The following is an 18,483-nucleotide window of genomic DNA, read 5'->3' as shown; positions in this document are numbered from 1 at the left end:
AGACATTCCCACGAATCCTGCCTGCAGCATGTTCAGAATTCAAATGGATAATGCTTGGAAAGTATTTATGAAACGCGAACTTCTATGGATTACCAACTTGTTGCATTTGATAGAAACGATCTTATGGAAATTGCATGTGGTGCCGTTTCATTAGCGAGTCTGATGGGATTGTATATTACGCCTGGAAAAGGAGCCGGAGGTCATCATACCGAATTAATAAGGTCAATTAGCAAACACACAAAGCCATCTAGAGCCAATAGCAGGGGCCGAGAACGAACACAGGTGTCTGTTTACTTCTCAGCGTGGCACGGATTTGATTTATGTACACTTGACTTCTCGGCTAAACACATTTCTAATAGAGCAGCGGCTGGTGAAAAATGGCTTGTAGTTAATTATATATGACAGGGAGAGGCCTCTTATTAAAGGGAATTTTATCGTGAAGTGCCACTGTGTTCTTCCTCGTCAGAAAATTGAGATTCATTGGGAGCAAGAACGGGACTCACATGGTCTGCGTGCATTATCTGCAGAGGAAAAGATAAAGCAATGAGAGCATCTCGCATGCGGTTACAGGTTACAGAAAAGGATGAAGAGCAGCAGGATCTATGTGCAGCAGATTTCTTTATACACTGTCAGAAAAAAAGGTACATTTCTGTCACTGGAGCGGTACCCTAAGGTACTAATTCGCACTCTTAGAGTACTGATATGTACCTTTTAAGGTACTAATATGTACCTTTTGGGGGTTAGTAAGGTATAAAGATGTGCCTTTTCACTTTTGTACCTTAGGGTACCGTCCCAGTGACAGCACTGTACCTTTTATTCTGAGAGTGTATAACAAAAATAACAACAACTTTGATTTGACAATCTAGAAAACCGCAAACAGAACAACCACATTTATAATGACAAGGACTAAATATACACAAACTAATGATGGGTAATACAGGGGCTTTGTTAGGCCCCCAAACGGTGTTTTCATGTAAATGAACGGCCAAAACACATACATTTTACATTTTTATTTGAAAATTGTGTCATCTAAACAGCCCCTTAGCATTAGCATGGCAACAGACGTGAGACAAGCCCAGCATTTTAGCACGAACAGCTCCGAATAGAAAAACCCCATGTTGTCATCCCAAAACTACGGTAATCTGTTGATCTCTTGAAACCAATGACTAATCAGAGGTGTTTCAGTTAGGATGTCTGTGTTTGTGTTCAGAACATAGACTGTAAAAAAATATGGATGTAGTGTCCGTGACGTCACCCATAGGATTCTGATAAGTCGTTCTGAAGCTTAAAGTAGGGGCGAGCGGGGCGTTGCCATCTTGTGAGCGCGTGTCACTTCCGGATAACAGAAAATGGACAAAAAGGCGGGATGTGCACGGAGCTGAGGTGACGCAATGACTATAGACGGCGGATAAATGGCTATCCACTTGTAACCACGCCCTTAATTATGCAGAACTTTAAGGCTTTACATAACGTGAAAGAATGAGTTATAAAAAAATTCACCCCCCTAACGGTTGTCATGAAGATCAAAATTAGCCATATAGGCAAAAACCACAATTTGTACCAGGCTGTAAACATGTTTTATTCTGCTGTAAAGTTGAGAATTTTAACATGGGGCTCAATGAGATTCTGCTCCTTCTGGAGCCTGCCTCTAGCGACCAGGTAAGGAATTGCAGTTTACCTTACTTCCATATTGGCTTCAAGAGAGATCGCGGGAGGTTGCCGCTTGGTTCAGAAGAGCCTCAAAGGTTTCTATTTACAACCTGTTTTTGCACCATTGAGAAATGTAGCCAATCACAGGCCAATCTGTGGATCTCTTGAACTCAGTGACCAATCAGAGGTGTTTTAGATACAATGTCTCTGTTTGCATTCAGAAGAGCCTCAAAGGTTTCTATTTATTACTTGTTTTGCAGCGTTGAGCAATGTAGCCAATCACAAACCTATCTGTTGATCTCTTGAACCTAGGGATGCACGATATTATCGGTACGACATCGGAATCGGCCGTTAAACGCTTAAAATATAAAAATCGGCATTGGCCGATATGAAAAAAATATGCCGATATGCCTTGCCGACACGATAACGTGTTAACATGCGCCTGCAATAACTCACGTGTGCAAGGAGTGCTACAGCGATAAGACCATGTCAGCACTGCGGTCATTCTTGAAGTGAAAACAAGCAAATACATTGCATGTAAAGTGATTTATATTGACTGTTTTTAAATGCTGCCTTGAATTTGTGAATGCGCGTACAGAAGGACAGGACCGTCAGCAGCAGATTTGCCAGGTTTTCACAACAAAACTAGCCCAAAACAAGCCCAATCGCGTCTCCCCACTCTCTAGCGCATTCGGCAGCAGAAGCTCCTCCAGGTCCTAGTGTCCGCCCGCCAGACCGCTATATATTTATACATGCTGTTGTTACAGTGATACAATGAAAAGTAGAACACACAAATAAATTGAAGTTACTTCTTGTCCTGAATAAACAAATCAGTAATGATGTCATAAATCACAAACATACACAGTGTATTAATCTGTAATTACATTTTAGGAAATGGATGGTGAAAAATAATCCAAGGAGCTCTACAATAATTGTAGAATTGAACCCCCATTTCATGTGCACAAATGTTAAATCCAAATATACAATATTTAGGTTACAGCTGCATCTGGGGTGAAAAATGACAGACCTTTTGTTATTTTCAGAGCTTTTAATATACTCTTATCATAAAAATAACTTTATTAACATTAATTTATCTTCAGCAAGAATCCTTAAAGTAAGGAGACCTCAGAAATCTGAAACAGAATGAAAAGTGTTTGCTCAAAAAGGTGTTGTTTCCAAACAAAGGGAAAAAATAAACATATATCGGCATATTGGATATCGGCAAAAATCCAATATCGTGCATCACTACAATGACCAATCAGAGGATGTCTGTGTTTGTGTTCAGGAGAGCCTCAAAGGTTTCTATTTACAACCTGTTTTTGCAGCGTTGAGCAATGTAGCCAATCACAGGCCAATCTGTTGATCTCTTGAACTCAGTGACCAATCAGATGTGTTTTAGATATAATCCACTCACCTTTCAGTAAAACAAACAAAGTGTAGACATTATGATAGAATCATTGTATTTTATTGATTATAACATAACTTTGATGTAATGTGAAAAACTGAAATGAGACAGCGTTTTAGTGATTATAAAGAGAGCATGGCAAAATCACACCTATGCTTAACAGCGGTTATCATAGTCAACTATTGAATTATGTTTTAAAGGGGAAGTGCATCTTTCTTGGCCTTACCATGGAGTTGGTTTACCGTCCGCCGATGTACGAGACAAATTAAATAACTATGGTTTATAGCAGTATTTACTGTGTGGCACAAAAACAATTACTCATTTCAAGAGACAGCATTACACGCCAATGTATATTAGTGGTGTATTGTTCAGTTACAATACAATTTGAGATATATTATACAAAGTACAATGCAAAAAAGCATTGTCTGCATGTTTATTTGTTGGGGAATACAAAATAGGCCTATAGGCTAGCCATTACTAGAAAGCTATACAGTATTTTAGTATGCTACTCCCAATCTCGGTTCCACTAGCTCTTTTTGCTTAATTAGCATAACTTCTAGATGATATTAAGATGAAAATGTTTTTTTCATATGCTGCTAATTACATACGCAAAGTCAGTGTGCTTCACTCATTCACCACAACGATACTCTATCGCTCATTAGCTGCCAGGAGCACCTCCAACAGCCTCCTGACCCATGTGGAAGCAAACTCTAATTAAAGCTAGTAGACTCGAGTCTTTCAGAGCCATCCGAGCTCTAATTACAGGGCCAAAAACGAGGCTTCTCTCGCCTGATGGGAAAGGAATGTGTATTGATTGAACTCGCTGCATTTCTGTGTCTGTCCAGCTGCTGCCCTTAAAAAAATGCAGCTTCTTTTTATTTCTAAATGATATAGTGCTGCCATAATGATGCATTTTGGCTTACAAAAAACAGAAGGTAGTATCACTCCGGCCCTCCTCGACAAACTCCCAATAGTATTTTCCATTGGCTTTTGGATTGTGGCAACAAAAAACAAAAAACAAAAAAAAGCTCTGTGGCCAATTCTTACACGTTTTGTTCACGCTGTGATACTGAACACAACGTATATGTTGGCCTGTCACGATCACAAATTTTGCTGGACGATAAATTGGCCAAGAAATTATTACGATAAAATCGTCATTCTGAGACCATTTTCATCTAAAATAATGATAATGGCATAATAATGCAGGTCAATTTTTCAAAGATCAATAAACTTTTATTTCTAAAAGACTAACACTGAAAACGCAAAACATTTAAATAATCAATAAATAAATCATTCATCAAAAAAAATTACAATAAATGAACAAAAGACCAAAAACAATAAATAAAATGGATGAAAACTGCAAAAGATGGGGTGCATATTAGGGGTGGCACGGTTCACAAAAGCCACGGTTAGGTTCTGTACGGTTCTTGTTTTTGTTTTAATCGTTAACACTCCAGAAATTTACTTTAGCATGATATATTACTTAATTATCAACAGTTTAGGATACTGCATTTAAAAAAACGTTATCTCTTGTAATAATTCTCAAACAACTTGACCATCTCTGAGGAAAGCTAGGTGAGGTTTTGATACAGAAAGAGAGAAGACACTGATGACATGCTTTTCATTAAATGGCAAAAAAGGAGAATGTGTATTGTATCTCTACAGGACCGCATGTGCCTTTTTTAGCACACAAAGATTGAACTGAAGAATTAACTTGAATTTATCAAACTGCCAACTTCAGAGTAGCTTTAAGTCAGTGTCGAGTATAAACATCTCCCAAAACGATCGGCGCGCGCGCAGTCAACAAGAGAGACGAGGAAAACAAACATGCATGCAAATGGAAATTATAGAGCTCATTTTTTTAATCGTGCGATTAATTGATTTATTGACTATCGCGACAGGCCTACTTATATGAATGCTAAAAGCCTAATCACCAGAAGTTCGTAGAATAACATTTGAAAATATCTTTAGCTTGGGTTTACCACAGATATTATTTTTATATATATATTGACTTCAGGATAATGGAAGTGTTAAAATGCTCTTTTCCGAGTTTTGGCGTAGAAAATATGTCACCCTTATGAATAAATTCCGGCAGATCTGACTGGATGAGCCAGCTATCAATCTGGGTCAACCAGTTCCTCCCTTTGCCCTTAAATGTCAACAGCACACGAATTGCAACGAAATAACATTCCAGTCCTGCTAACAGGGGGCGTGTCTTAGAAGGGTCGCACCGCCTGTCAATCACTGCCTGATGCACCAACCATTGACACCTGTAAATGTAATAATGATCAACACCATTGGTTCAAAGCGCTGGCAAGGCTTTGGTAATATAAAACCATGCCAATAAAGCTACTTCAATCAGCACTTGTTTGCAAACAGGAGGAGAGAAATTATGTCTCTGTTCATGGTATGTAAACACTCATATATTGTGGTCACACACAGTCAATATTTATTCTAATTACTTTCACGTGACTAATCACGCTATTATATGCGGCTAGTATGAGTAACAAAATGCTTGTGTCCACATTTGACTGTAGTAATAATAATGCAAAACCTGACACTTCAAATCAACATTAAAAACCTAAACTTTGACAATTAAGTAGTCTTTAATAACATCTAAATATACATACAAATGCAAAACATAAGAAAATATAACTATGTACTAAAAACTGAAAAGTTTTTCTTTTGTGTACAGTCAACAGCATTGTCAAAACCACAAAAAAATTACCAAAAACGGGGTACTATTCATGGCAGGCCAGTAGATGGCGGTGTCACTTTGTAAATCAACACTACTAGACTTAACGTATAATACGCATGCGTCAATGTTTTCACAAATGCGCGTTTTTGTGGTTTACACAGAGACAATAACGGTATCGATTTCAGAAACTTGCACATTGAAACCCATTTAAGGGTGCTTTCACACCTGCCTCATTTAGTTCGGTTGAATCGTACTAGAGTTCGTTTCCCTCTTTGGTGCGGTTCGTTTGGTCAGGTCTGAAAGCAGCAATCGCACTCGGGTGCGCACCAAAAGCGGACCAAACAAACGTACCGAGACCTCCTTGAAGAGCTGGTCTCGGTACGATTTCAAACGAACTCTGGAGCGGTTTGTTTGTGGTGAGAACGTGATCCGACCTCGAACAGAACCAACTGCAAAAGTACTGATCAGTTTTGGACTGAACCAGCTGCCGTAGTTAGCTGCGCTGACATTGTGTGCATGATATTATTACCTGATAGATCGTTGGCAATATTTTCGGAAGATGAGCATGTCGAGTTAATAATTAATGCACGCCTCCTCTTGAAGTGACGAGTGATGTGCGCTCGCCGTCTGCAGTGCATTAGAGCGGTGTTTCACGTCGCATCCGCGCTTCATTATAGAAATGTATTGTTTGCATACTGTGGTAAATACACACAGTGAAGTAGATTATGGCCAGGGACAAAACTAGCCCGCGCAGTCGTCTCTCCATAGTGTTATTATAGTTTGCTGGCTTTGCCTCTTCTGCTGGAATTTTCCCACACGTAAATTCTGACCAATCGAAAAGCAGTTTAGGAAATACGCCATGGCCAATGAGTGATGTTGATGTTGTCACGTGCCTGCGTTTTGGTTCGTTTCAACGGGTTCGGACCAAAGCAATCAGTGTGGTGTGAAAAGGAACCCAAAAAATCTGAAAAATGCAACAATGTATAATTGTTTGCCCTTGGTTCGGACCAAATGAACCGAACTAGAGATGTGAAAGCACCCTAAGTTTGCATTTTTTACACCCCCAAAATGCTGTTGACATTTTAATGAGGGTCCAAAATGTATAAATAATTCAGTTTTTTAGTAATTATGTCTGACAACAGTGTTTCCCCCCAAAAAAGAAATACGCAGCCATTTATATACAGGGCAACTAGTGGTTTCACAAGGGTATTACAGGTGATAAATGGTGCATAATTTAGAGGTAAATATATATTGTCTTCGCAGAAGCCAGTATTTATTTTGGATTTCTTAACTTATAAATAAAGTCATCTTTAATAACAGCTTAATATATATCCAAATGCAAAAACCGTATACAGGTAAGGGTATGTTTACACCACAACTATGTACTAAACTTACAGTCAACAGTGTCGTCAAAACGAGCCCATTCACACGGATTAGCTTAAAAAAAACCGGCTAAAACGCTGTACTATTCATGCCAGGCCAGTAGATGGCGATGTCACTTTGTAAATAAACACTACTAGACTGTAATGTTGTCAAAAATATCGATATATCGATATGTATCGATAGTGGAATATATGAAACGATAAGATTCTCAGTTTCTACAGTCTCGATACCAGCTGCGCTCTCCGACCGACAGCGAGTCGACACACACCGCGTTCTCACTCAGCCCGGTTAACCTCTGAACACGGCGAACGCGCGGTCTGCTGGATTTTTCCTCATGACAGCGCATTAGTGTTCGAATGTGATCGGTCTGAATTTCTTGCGGGATTGCACATAATTCAACTAATCCCAGCAGATTTCGCGCTGACCTCTGAAGCGCACACACACACACACACACACATCATAATAAAGCCACCTCTGACATACAAGTGCAAACATTTGCTTCTTTTTCCAGCTTATTATTGGGCAAATACACTCAAAAAATTATCAGTGCACATCTGGAAGAGTATTACCGTGAACACAGTCGTAAACAGTTCAGGAAGAACAGGGTTTAGGATCCATGCGTGCGTTAGTCTTAAAGGGACAGTGGTTATTTGTTATTCAAACTACAAAAAGACTACAAAAAAAACTACAAAAAAAAATGTAATTACTTTGCATTTTTTTAATTCAGTTTCTTACCTGAATGTTAGACCTACCTGAAAAAATAAAGCAGTCTATTTCATTTGTACCTTTTATTCTATTGTATTTATTTGTGCTATTGTTTCTAATTTGTTTATTTGTTCTTATTTTATTACTGTTTACTCGTCTTTTTAAATTCAATTTACCATTCGAAATCCAGCTTCCTTGTGCTGTGTGTAAGCTATTGCAACCCAAATACCCTGTTGTAAAAAATACATTGAGGAAGCAAATATTTGTGAGAATTTTAATAGTAATTGATCAATAATTGTTCAAATCAAAACGATGCCCAACCCTAAGGAACATGCTGGCCACATTAATTTTTAGTTTAAAAAAAATAAAACAATGAATAATAAGTTATGTTGTCATATTATTCATCTTTTATTTATTTTTTACTATGGTATCGATTTAGTATCGGTATCAAGGTATTTTAGTCTGTTATCGTATCGAAGTCATAATTTTGGTATCGTGACAACACTACTAGACTGTACACGTAATACACATGCGCATTCATGTTTTTGTAGTTTACACAGTATCATTTTCAGACACTTACCCATTTTCAAAAATGTGCGTTTTTATGCCCCCGGAATGCAGTTGACGTTTAAATGACCGCCCAAAACACATAAAAAGTTGTGTTTTTAAAATAGTTTGAAAATGATGTCATGTAAACGACCCCTTAGTAATTACGTCTGAAAACAGTTTATCCAATAAAAAGGGAATTACAGCCATTTATATATTATTATATAGGGCTACACAGCCATCTAGTGGTTACACCGGGGTATTACAGGTGATAAATGGGACATAGTTTAGAGGTATATAAAGCCAGTATTTACACAGAAGCCAATATTTCTTTCTGATTACTCATGGGCTCACCGGACTGGTTCTTGGTCCCACCTGTGTCACCCCAATAACCCTGCCTCCAACTCCATTTCCTTCTTTCATTCTGATTTTTTCCCCTCGTTCTCGCCACTACTTCAGAATTGTGTGTGTGTGTTTGTGTGTGTGTGTGTGTGTGTGTGTGTGTGTGTGTGTGTGTGTGTGTGTGTGTGTGTGTGCTCAAGAGGAGCTGAAAGGTATCAGTGCTGTGGTAGGCACCAGCCGGCCTTGGGGAATGTGGGAATTAAAGTCGAGGGGTGACACAAATGGTCAAGTGAATGGAGATTATGTGCCTCCATCAAACTGCAAATAAAACACACTCACACACTTCTTCCTCCTCCTCCTGTGACAAACTCTCATCTCGTCCCTGCATATGAATAATTCACTCAGATACTCCAAAAGGAAGAGCTATTAAAATTACATGGGTACGGGGAGAAGCAGATAAAATATTCGTACCTTTCCTTTCTTCTCGCTGTCCTGTAGCTCAGAGCTCACGATTAGAGGAGTCTGTTTGAGGTTTCTTCAGCCCTTTCTATACATTAGTAAATGACAAGATATCCAGCTGCAGTAAATATTATCTGGGGGAGATCTTTGCATTTTGGGAAATGTTCTCATTAGCATGTTTTTGAGTGAGAGATAAAAAAAAACAGGTCATATATCCTCCAAGATCTAAACAAGGAAAAGCAAAGGCCTTGTCCAATAGTTTTTAGTCACAGCTGTGAAGGTTTGCTAATCAGAGGCAGGTGGTGAAGGTTTCATTCAAGAGGTCATTTGATTGGGTAAAAGTTTGGCCAATGGACACACACAACAGAACTCAAATTTTAATGCAATGGGATTTTTAAGCATCTTTCATTTGACATTTTTACAGTAAAAAGTAACTCAGGAAACTAACATAGTAAAAATTTTAGAAGATTTTGTTTTAATCGTAATTATTCTCATTTCATGTCTAAAGTAAAAATCAAATCAAATATGTAAAATTGTGCATTTTCTCGTGCAAACTTCAAAATGCATGAAAAGTACATTTAAAATTATGAGAGCAATTAGATTTTCTTAAATGTAATAGCAACGAATGTGCTAATTCGCTCAAAGTTTTCATGTATTTTCCATTACACATTAAAAGTTAAAATTGTGACTAAGTTTATTGTTAACTAAAACTAAAACTATTACAATTGTTTTTGTCAACTGAAATAAAGCTGCATTCAAATTAAACATTTATTTTAAACAAGAATTAGATGGAAAAACTCAACGAAACTGAGACAAGTTGCCTTGAAAAAAAAAACCTAAAACTGAAATAAAGCTCAAAAGAATTTTTTTTTTAATCGCAAAAGCACATTACAAAAAAAACAAATAAAACTTAAATGGAAATTAAAATGTAAACAGAAAATATAAAAGTTACCTGGAAAATAAATAAAACTGAAATAAAGCTAAAAAGAAATATTTTAAAAAAGCACAAAAAACAGTAATTAAAATGTAAACTGAAAATATGAAAGTAAATTTAAAATATTAATAAATGCTATAATGGTATATGAATATGTGCCTAAAATAACACTTTAGCATCCTGATATAACATTCATGGGGAAACAAATGGCAACATTTCTGAGAATGAACCATAAACAATTCAGATCACATTCATGAAAGAAACGCACAGACACGTAAAATCAAGAGGTGGCTTCTCGACTGACAAGCTCAACTCACGCTGCATGACTCTGAAGTGCATTGATGTCTATAGATGGCTGATGCTCATTGGCACTGGTACAGTTCATGCTTTAATTAGAGACCCAAGGGCTCCTGAGGGACTGAGTCTACTACAGCAAATCAACTAGCCACATCTCTCTCTCTCTCTCTCTCTCTCTCTCTCTGCATGCTGGGAGTGTGTGAGTGCGTGTGAGGGTGAACACGGGGAGAGTGCGTCTAATGGTTTATTTTTTCCTTTTCTTTTCTCTTTACTTTGAAGTTATAACGGATTAGTTTATTGATTTATTTTAGGAAAAGTAAGTTATAGTGTTGGTGTAAGGTGTGGCGGAGTCGGGATGGCGTCCCTCCCTGAGAGTGGAGCGGCGTCTCTCTCGCTCCGTCATGGCGTCAGGTGTATGGTTGAACCTGGCGTCACGGTGGAGGATGTTTTACTGGCAGCGGGCGAGCAGATCGGGTACGAAAACATCTGCTCGGCCTCCCGTATGAGCAAGGCAGTAGTGATCTTTGTGAAGGAGGAAGTCTTGGTCAGTCGGCTGATAAGCAGCGGTGTTGTGGTAAGTGGCGCTTTTATTACCGTTTCACCGCTGGTTACACCGACGACGAGAGTTACAATCTCAAATGTCCCACCTTTCATTAAAAACAGCGAGATTGAACGATCTCTGGCGAGCTACGGGAAGTTCGCTAGCCCGATCAAAATGGTTTCACTTGGTTGTAAAAATGCGGCTTTAAAGCATGTATTGTCATTCAGGCGACAAGTTTTTATGTTTCTGAGCGAACCGGATTTGAATGTTTCTTTTAGACTGTGGCATGAAGGGAAATCTTATCAGGTGTATGCGAGTAGTGGAAGCATGAAATGCTTTGAATGTGGAGACGTTGGGCATAAAAGGGTGGTGTGTCCACACAAAAGTCAGGTCAGGGAGAATACACAGCAGGGTGCTGATGCTGCAGGTGAGGGATCAAAGGAAGGGGAAGAACAGCCTCAGGTGGAGAGTGAGGTGCATGAGGATGATGATGATGGTGGTGATGGTGGTGGTGCTGCTGGTGTTGTAGGTAAGGTGAGGTCTACTGTTACTGTGGACCAAAACAGAAATACTGAGGAAAGGGGGATGACAGATGAAGGTGAGGTTACGGCGGGAGGAAGTGGAGAAACAGTGATTGGTGAGGATTTGGTGATGGCAGATGAAGGTGAGGTTACGGCGGGACGAAGTGGAGAAACAGTTATTGCTGAGGAAATGGTAATGACAAACGAAGATGAGGTTACGGCGGGAGTAAGTGGAGAAGTGGTGTTTGTTGAGGATGGTGGAAATGGAATTGAGACTCAATTAGAAACATCACAGGGTTCTATAATGAGTAATGACAACGATGATGCTCTTTCAGATGTTTCTGAAGTTGGTTCCCAGGTTGTGGAAAATGTCTACACACTGCAAGAAATAAATGAATTTTTGGATGTTACTTTTGGGAAAGTGGTGGAAGTCAGTGATTTTTTCCCGGATTTGGATAAATTTATTGCTTCAGCCACTTTGTTGCAAAGAACAGTAAGCTTTGATGAGCTAAGCAAGAAAAAGAGATTTCGTCTAAAGAAAATTTTAACGAAGTTACGTCAAGGCAGGTCTAGTGCTTCGAATAATTAAAAAAATGGATAAGTTACAAAGAGTGTCTTTTTCACTATGGTTTCTTCTGTTTCTGTTCCTTTTTTCTCTCTTTCTCTTCTCTATGGGGTGTCTGAAGGTTGGCTCCTTAAATATAAACGGGGGTAGAGATAGGAAGAAATTAGCAGTAGTCTCAGAGTTTTTAAAGATAAAACAAATTAATGCAGGAAACACACACTGACGTTAATAATGAGGTGGAGTGGGGTATGTGGTGGGGGGGGAAGCTAGTTTTAAGTCATGGCTCAAGCAATAGTGCTGGGGTTGCTATTTTATTCTCAAAGAATATGAATTTTAACATTTTAGCTGTGGAGGAAATTGAGAAAGGGAGGATTTTATTAACAAAGATAGAGTTTTGTGGTTTTTTGTTTGCTTTTGTTAATGTTTATGCCCCAAATAACGGGTCGGAAAGGGTGAAGGTTTTTATAAAACTAAATGAAGTGTTAAAGACGATTAATGATGGTGTGTGTGTTGTTTTGGGGGGAGATTGGAACTGTACAACGGATTTTACTGTTGATAGGAATGGAGTGGAACCACATCACCAATCCAGCTTAGTACTTTCTAAAATAATGGGAAAAAATGTTTTGATGGATGTATGGAGAATGAGGAATAAGAAGGAAAGGCAGTACACATGGGTTAAAGTGACTGATAATGTGATTTGTGGGGCTCGATTGGACCGTTTTTATCTTATAAAAACATGGAATAATAGAGTAGCAAATGTTTTTCATTCGCCCAATGGCTTTTCAGACCATCATATGGTTAGTCTAGTTTTAAATCTGAAAGAACTGTCAAAAAAAACTTTTTATTGGCATTTTAACACCAAACTTTTACAAGATGTTTTGTTTACTGAAAGATTTAGATTGTTTTGGGATGAATGGCGAGTGAAGAAGAGTTCTTTTGAGAGTCTGAGTCAGTGGTGGGACGTGGGTAAAGCTCAAATACGAGTCTTTTGTCAGAACTATACCCTGCACTCTTCATCACGTATTAAAACAACAATAAAAGGACTGGAGAAAGACATTATGAAATTAGAAAAAAGCCTTATGGATGATCCTGGAGCGGTGCAGAAGGACTTTCTGGAAAAGAAAAGAATGGAGCTTGGATCTTTTCTACAGGAACAGACGAAGGGGGCACTGATCAGAGCAAGATACTGCTCCATCAAAGACATGGATGCTCCCACCTCCTATTTTTTTAATTTAGAGAAGAAAAATGTACAACAAAAACACATGTTTCACCTGCGACGTACTGATGGATCCATAACAACTGACCCAGTGGAAATAAAAAGAATGGCAGTTGACTTTTATGGGAAGCTATACAGCAAAGAACCTTGTGATTCTAACAGTGCTGCGGAATTACTCCAAGACTTGCCAAAGTTACCTGATGAACAGAAGGAATGGCTGGACAATGAGATCAGTTTTGAGGAGCTAACGGAGGCGATGCAGCAACTGTCCTCGGGACGCTCTCCGGGAATAGATGGACTGCCTGTGGAGTTTTATAAACAGTTTTGGACTATTATAAGAGAGGATTTACATGAAGTATTTTTAAGTTGTTTTAAAGAAAAGTCACTACCTGTAAGCTGTCGCCGTGCAGTTTTATCTTTGCTTCCAAAAAAAGGGGATTTATGCTGCCTGAAGAACTGGAGACCGGTGTCTCTTTTATGCTTGGACTATAAGATTTTATCCAAATGTCTTTCTAACAGAATCAAACATTGTTTACAGTTTTTAATTGAGAAAGAGCAAACGTACTGTGTCCCAGAGAGGTCAATTTTAGATAATATATATCTGTTAAGGGATTTAGTTGATTTTGGCCATCTTAATAATATTAATCTGGGTATTTTATCATTAGATCAGGAAAAGGCATTTGATAGGGTCGATCATGGGTATCTTTTCAATGTTTTAAAAAACTTTGGGTTTGGTGAAATTATGTTATCATATGTAAAGTTGTTATATTCTGATGTATGTATTATGGTTAAGGCTGGTGGGGGTCTAAGCGCTCCCGTTCCTATTGGTCGAGGGATTCGACAGGGCTGTCCGTTATCTGGTCAGTTATACAGTCTGATGATTGAACCGTTGTTACACAGACTGAAAAAAGACCTAAAAGGTGTAGAGATTCAAAATGGGGGTGAAAGTGCGAATTTGGTATTATCAGCTTATGCAGATGACATCACTGTTTTTATTACAAGGCAGGAAGACATTAGAAGATTAAATAAAAACATTATTTTATATGAAAAGGCATCTACAGCCAAAGTGAACTGGGAGAAAAGTGAGGGGTATATTATAGGCAGGTGGGAAGAGACGGGATGTCCAACACTTCCAGGTGGCTTAAGGTGGAGAAGAGAAGGGTTAAAGGTTTTAGGGGTTTTTATTGGTAGTGCGCAGTATCAGATGAAGAACTGGGAGGGTTTGCTGGAGAAGGTGTCTGGCCGGTTGTCTAAGTGGGAACGGCTATTACCACAGTTGTCCTACAGAGGTCGAGTTCTGGTTGCCAACAACCTGGCAGCTTCTGTCCTGTGGCACAGGTGTGCAGTCCTGGATCCACCGGAAGAAGTTATATGTGAAATACAAAGAAAGCTGGTAAACTTCTTCTGGAGTGGTGAGCACTGGATCCGGGCATCGGGGATCTACTTGCCAGTCTGTGAGGGAGGACATGGACTGGTGGATGTCAAGAGCAGGATCAATGCTTTTAGACTGCAAGCAGCAAAGAGACTCTTGTATCACAAAGAGTTGTTGTGGACCCACACTGCGTGTGCCATTTTACAGAGGGCAGGGGGTCTCGGACTGGACAAACACCTGTTTTTAATGAGGTTGGAAGAAATGAATCTTTCTGGAATTACACCTTTTTATCAGACAATGTTTTATGTGTGGAGGAGTGTTTTTAAAATGGACAGAGATTGGAGCAGTTCTGCTCAATGGGCTCCGGAAGAACCTTTATTTTTTAACAATATGATCCAGACAAGACTTTTATCATCAGTGACTGTCAAAACCTGTCTCATTGGGAAGGGGATTGTGAAGCTGGGTCAACTCATGGATAAAGATGGATGGAAAGCGGTGGGAGTTATTCAAGGAATTACGGGCCTACAGTCACAGAGACTTGCATCTAAGCTGATAGAAGAAATTTCCATGGTGGTAAAAAACATGTATGGAGAGAACATGGCAAGAGGACAAATGGATAACCATAGTGGCAAACCAGAATTTCCAAGAATTGACATTTCACTGCTAATGAGTGACGAGGACGAGGGTGAAGTCGCCAATTCAATCCTGAACTCTCGGACACCTCAACTGGAGTATTTGGACAATGTTTCAAAGAAGGCGCTCTATCACTCTACGGTTAAAGTGATGCATCAGCGGTCACTAAAGCGACAGAAAGCCTCCAGATGGCCAGGTTTGTTGGGACCAGAATTCCTTGTGCGAGACAGGTGGAGGACCCTGTATAAACCCCCTGTAGAGAAGCGTACTGCTGATCTGCAGTGGAGGATTATCCACGGGGCCATAGCTACGGACAGACACGTGGCACACCTGAATCCAGCGGTGGGGGGGCAGTGCAGGTTTTGTGGTGAGGGAGAAGATTTAGAACATCTGTTTTTAAAATGTGGTAGATTAAATAATCTTTTTCAGTTACTAAAAATTTGGTTTAATGGTTTTACAGGGGATTTTAATGATCAGGTCTTTATTGGAGGGTTGAAGTATAGTTTTGTTTTAAGGAAGAGAGTAGTTTTATTGAATTATTTAATAGGGACAGCAAAAATGGCTATATGGAAGACCAGAAAGAATAAAGGTCTAGGGTTGGCGGCGACAGATCCAAAAGTGATGCTGATGTGGATGGTGGCAGCAAGATTGAGAACTGAGTTTGCATATTACAGTCTTACCAATAATATTCCTGCTTTTTGTGAAACATGGTGTTTTAAGGAGGTTTTATGTGTTGTACATGATGATCAGTTGGTTTTAGGGTTTTAGAAGAAGAAGAAAAAAAAAGAAAACAAAAGCTTTTTTTTTTATGTTTTGTTTTTAAGACATCATGTTTGTAACAAGTAAAAAGTAAAAATAAAGTTTTTTCTAAACCTCTCTCTCTCTCTCTCTCTCTCTCTCTCTCTCTCTCTCTCTCTCTCTCTCTCTCTCACCGTGCTAATGTTTTTTTCAGTGTCTTTTATCAATAGTGTCACCAGCCTAATAAAGTGTGCGAGGCTTTCTCGTGAGGCAGGGAGGAGGGCTGTGTGAGTTCATGCTATCGGTGACGGACATCTCCTCCCATGCTGATCAGAGAGAGAGAGAGAGAGAGAGAGAGAGAGAGAGAGAGAGAGAGAGAGAGACAGAGAGAGAGAGAGAGAGAGAGAGAGAGAGAGAGAGAGAGAGAGAGAGAGAGAGAGAGAGAGAGAGAGAGAGAGAGAGAGAGAGAGAGAGAGAGAGGAGGCATGCACTGTCAGGTCACATAAACGACCTGTCGCTGTCACCAATCGCCTGGAATGACGCTGACAGAGAGACGGAGGAGGAAAGAGAACGAGCCATTATCATTCAGGTGAGGCTGGAGCACTGCAGTGATGATATATCTTCGTTGGCAAATGGGAAATTTAAAAAACTGGACATTTTGAATGTTCTCAGGACATAACTTGATCGAAACATTGTTAAAATGTTCTTAGAACATATTTTTGTTTGATAGGAAGCTTAAAAAAGCGTTAAATATCTTAAAGGCGTCATAAATGCCCCTTATTACAAGATGTATAATGAGTCTCTGATGTCCCCAGAAAGTGTATGTGAAGTTTTAGCTCAAAATACCCCATAGATGATTTTTTATAGCATGTTAAAATTGTCATGCACCGTTTTTGTGTGTGTCCCTTTAAATGCAAATGAGCTGCTGCTCCCGCCCCCGTATCAAAAAGAGGGTGGAGCTTCAAGAGCTCATGTTAGCAGCTCTGATTACCTCACTCACACACACACACACACTGAAAATGTCAGAAACTGTACAGCCTTTTATGTTCAAACCGGAGTCAGACAATGATGGAGCAACTCAAGAAGAAGTGACGACATGTAGGACATTTCTGAAGGGTAAGTTTATGAATTTATGAGTTAACTATCTTCAAGTCATCGATTAGGATTCTGTCATAATCTATAAACCGCTGGTGTGGGAACTTTTGTGAGATGAGCCAGAGGATATCTGCTGCAAGAAGAGAGAAAAGGTATAGTTTAGTTTAATTACGGTTATATTGTCATCTTGCTTTTATGCCATGCTATTAGTGTTCGTTCTGTATTGAAATAAATGTGAAAAAACGGATGTGACAGCTTGAGCGACTCCCAAATGTGCTCGACTACAACAACTCTTCTCAACATGGCCTTTGTTGTGTGTTCCCAGGGGCGGGGTTTATTTTATTCTAGGTTTTCTGAAGAAGTTCATTGTAGTTCCTACCAGCCGTTTGTTGTAGTCCTTAAAAAGTGATTTCCATAAAATAAAATATCTCCCTATGCTTTGAACTTTGAGCGTCGTAACTTTGCAGATGTTGTTTATGCTCAAACAGCAACACTACAGACTCACTAAAGTTAAAAAAATATATAATTATAGTCAACCACCCCTTTAAGCTATTGTTAAATACAGAGCTTATTTCAGGCACTGAATTCAGAATAGAACCAGGAGTGCTAAAATGCTTGCTTCTGGGGTTTGGCCTACAAACATAAGTAAAGCAAGCTAGTCAAGATGAAGATCGTACAACTTCTTTAACAACTTGGCAACAAGATTCGATGCGAGCGCTGATGTAAATCGCATGGAAATCTCTCAAAAGCAATTAAAAATTCACAGGGAAAAAGATCTAAGCCTGCTAAAGTATGAGCACGGATTTCAATCCCGCACGCCGTGAAGTCTGGCCTGACCCATAAAGCAAAAATGAGAGAGTTCAGGATACTCCATCTACAAATCGCCACTCTGTCAATGCGAGAGGTGTTGTTTACCAGCAGTCTCTTGTGGGCATAAAGAAGCAGCTTCCTGCAGTCTGAGTCATTTTCAGCCAGGCACCAGATTTCACACTCATCTGCTTCGTCCCAATGGACTTCACTGTGGGCAGCGAAGACGCTACGCTAGCCGTCACAACACACTCTGAAGTGCTCCGGATTCACTGCCTCAATTGGACGTCCAAGTACACACAATGCCAGCTAATATAGGAGCACTTCAGCTGAGTGTGCATGCTTTTTGTTCTCATAGCTATTGCTCATTTGCATGTTTAAAGGAATAGCAATATTTCAGAGGTTTGTATGGCACTAATCTGTTGTTTTGTTGTGCCATTATTTCGAGTCTTTATTTTGTGATTTTCACTGTCAAATTCAGAAATTCACTGAAAAGCATACGGTGAAAATGTTTAGGTGTTATAATGGGATATTGGTGCCTGTACACTGTAAACACTGTCTGGTTTTCAGTAAAAT

At 39.3% G+C, this 18,483-nt stretch overlaps 1 protein-coding gene across 2 annotated transcripts in view; it reads right to left on the bottom strand.

Moving 5' to 3' along the window:
• The window catches only part of grm8a (glutamate receptor, metabotropic 8a), a 275,021-nt gene that overhangs the window by 235,789 nt on the left and 20,749 nt on the right, over positions 1-18,483 (bottom strand). The window lies entirely within an intron of this gene.

This window comes from Pseudorasbora parva, chromosome 20 (assembly GCF_024679245.1).
Source record: "Pseudorasbora parva isolate DD20220531a chromosome 20, ASM2467924v1, whole genome shotgun sequence".
NCBI classification, from domain to species: domain Eukaryota; kingdom Metazoa; phylum Chordata; class Actinopteri; order Cypriniformes; family Gobionidae; genus Pseudorasbora; species Pseudorasbora parva.
Note: the sequence above shows the minus strand (reverse complement) of the source record. Positions and strands in the feature narration are given on the sequence as shown.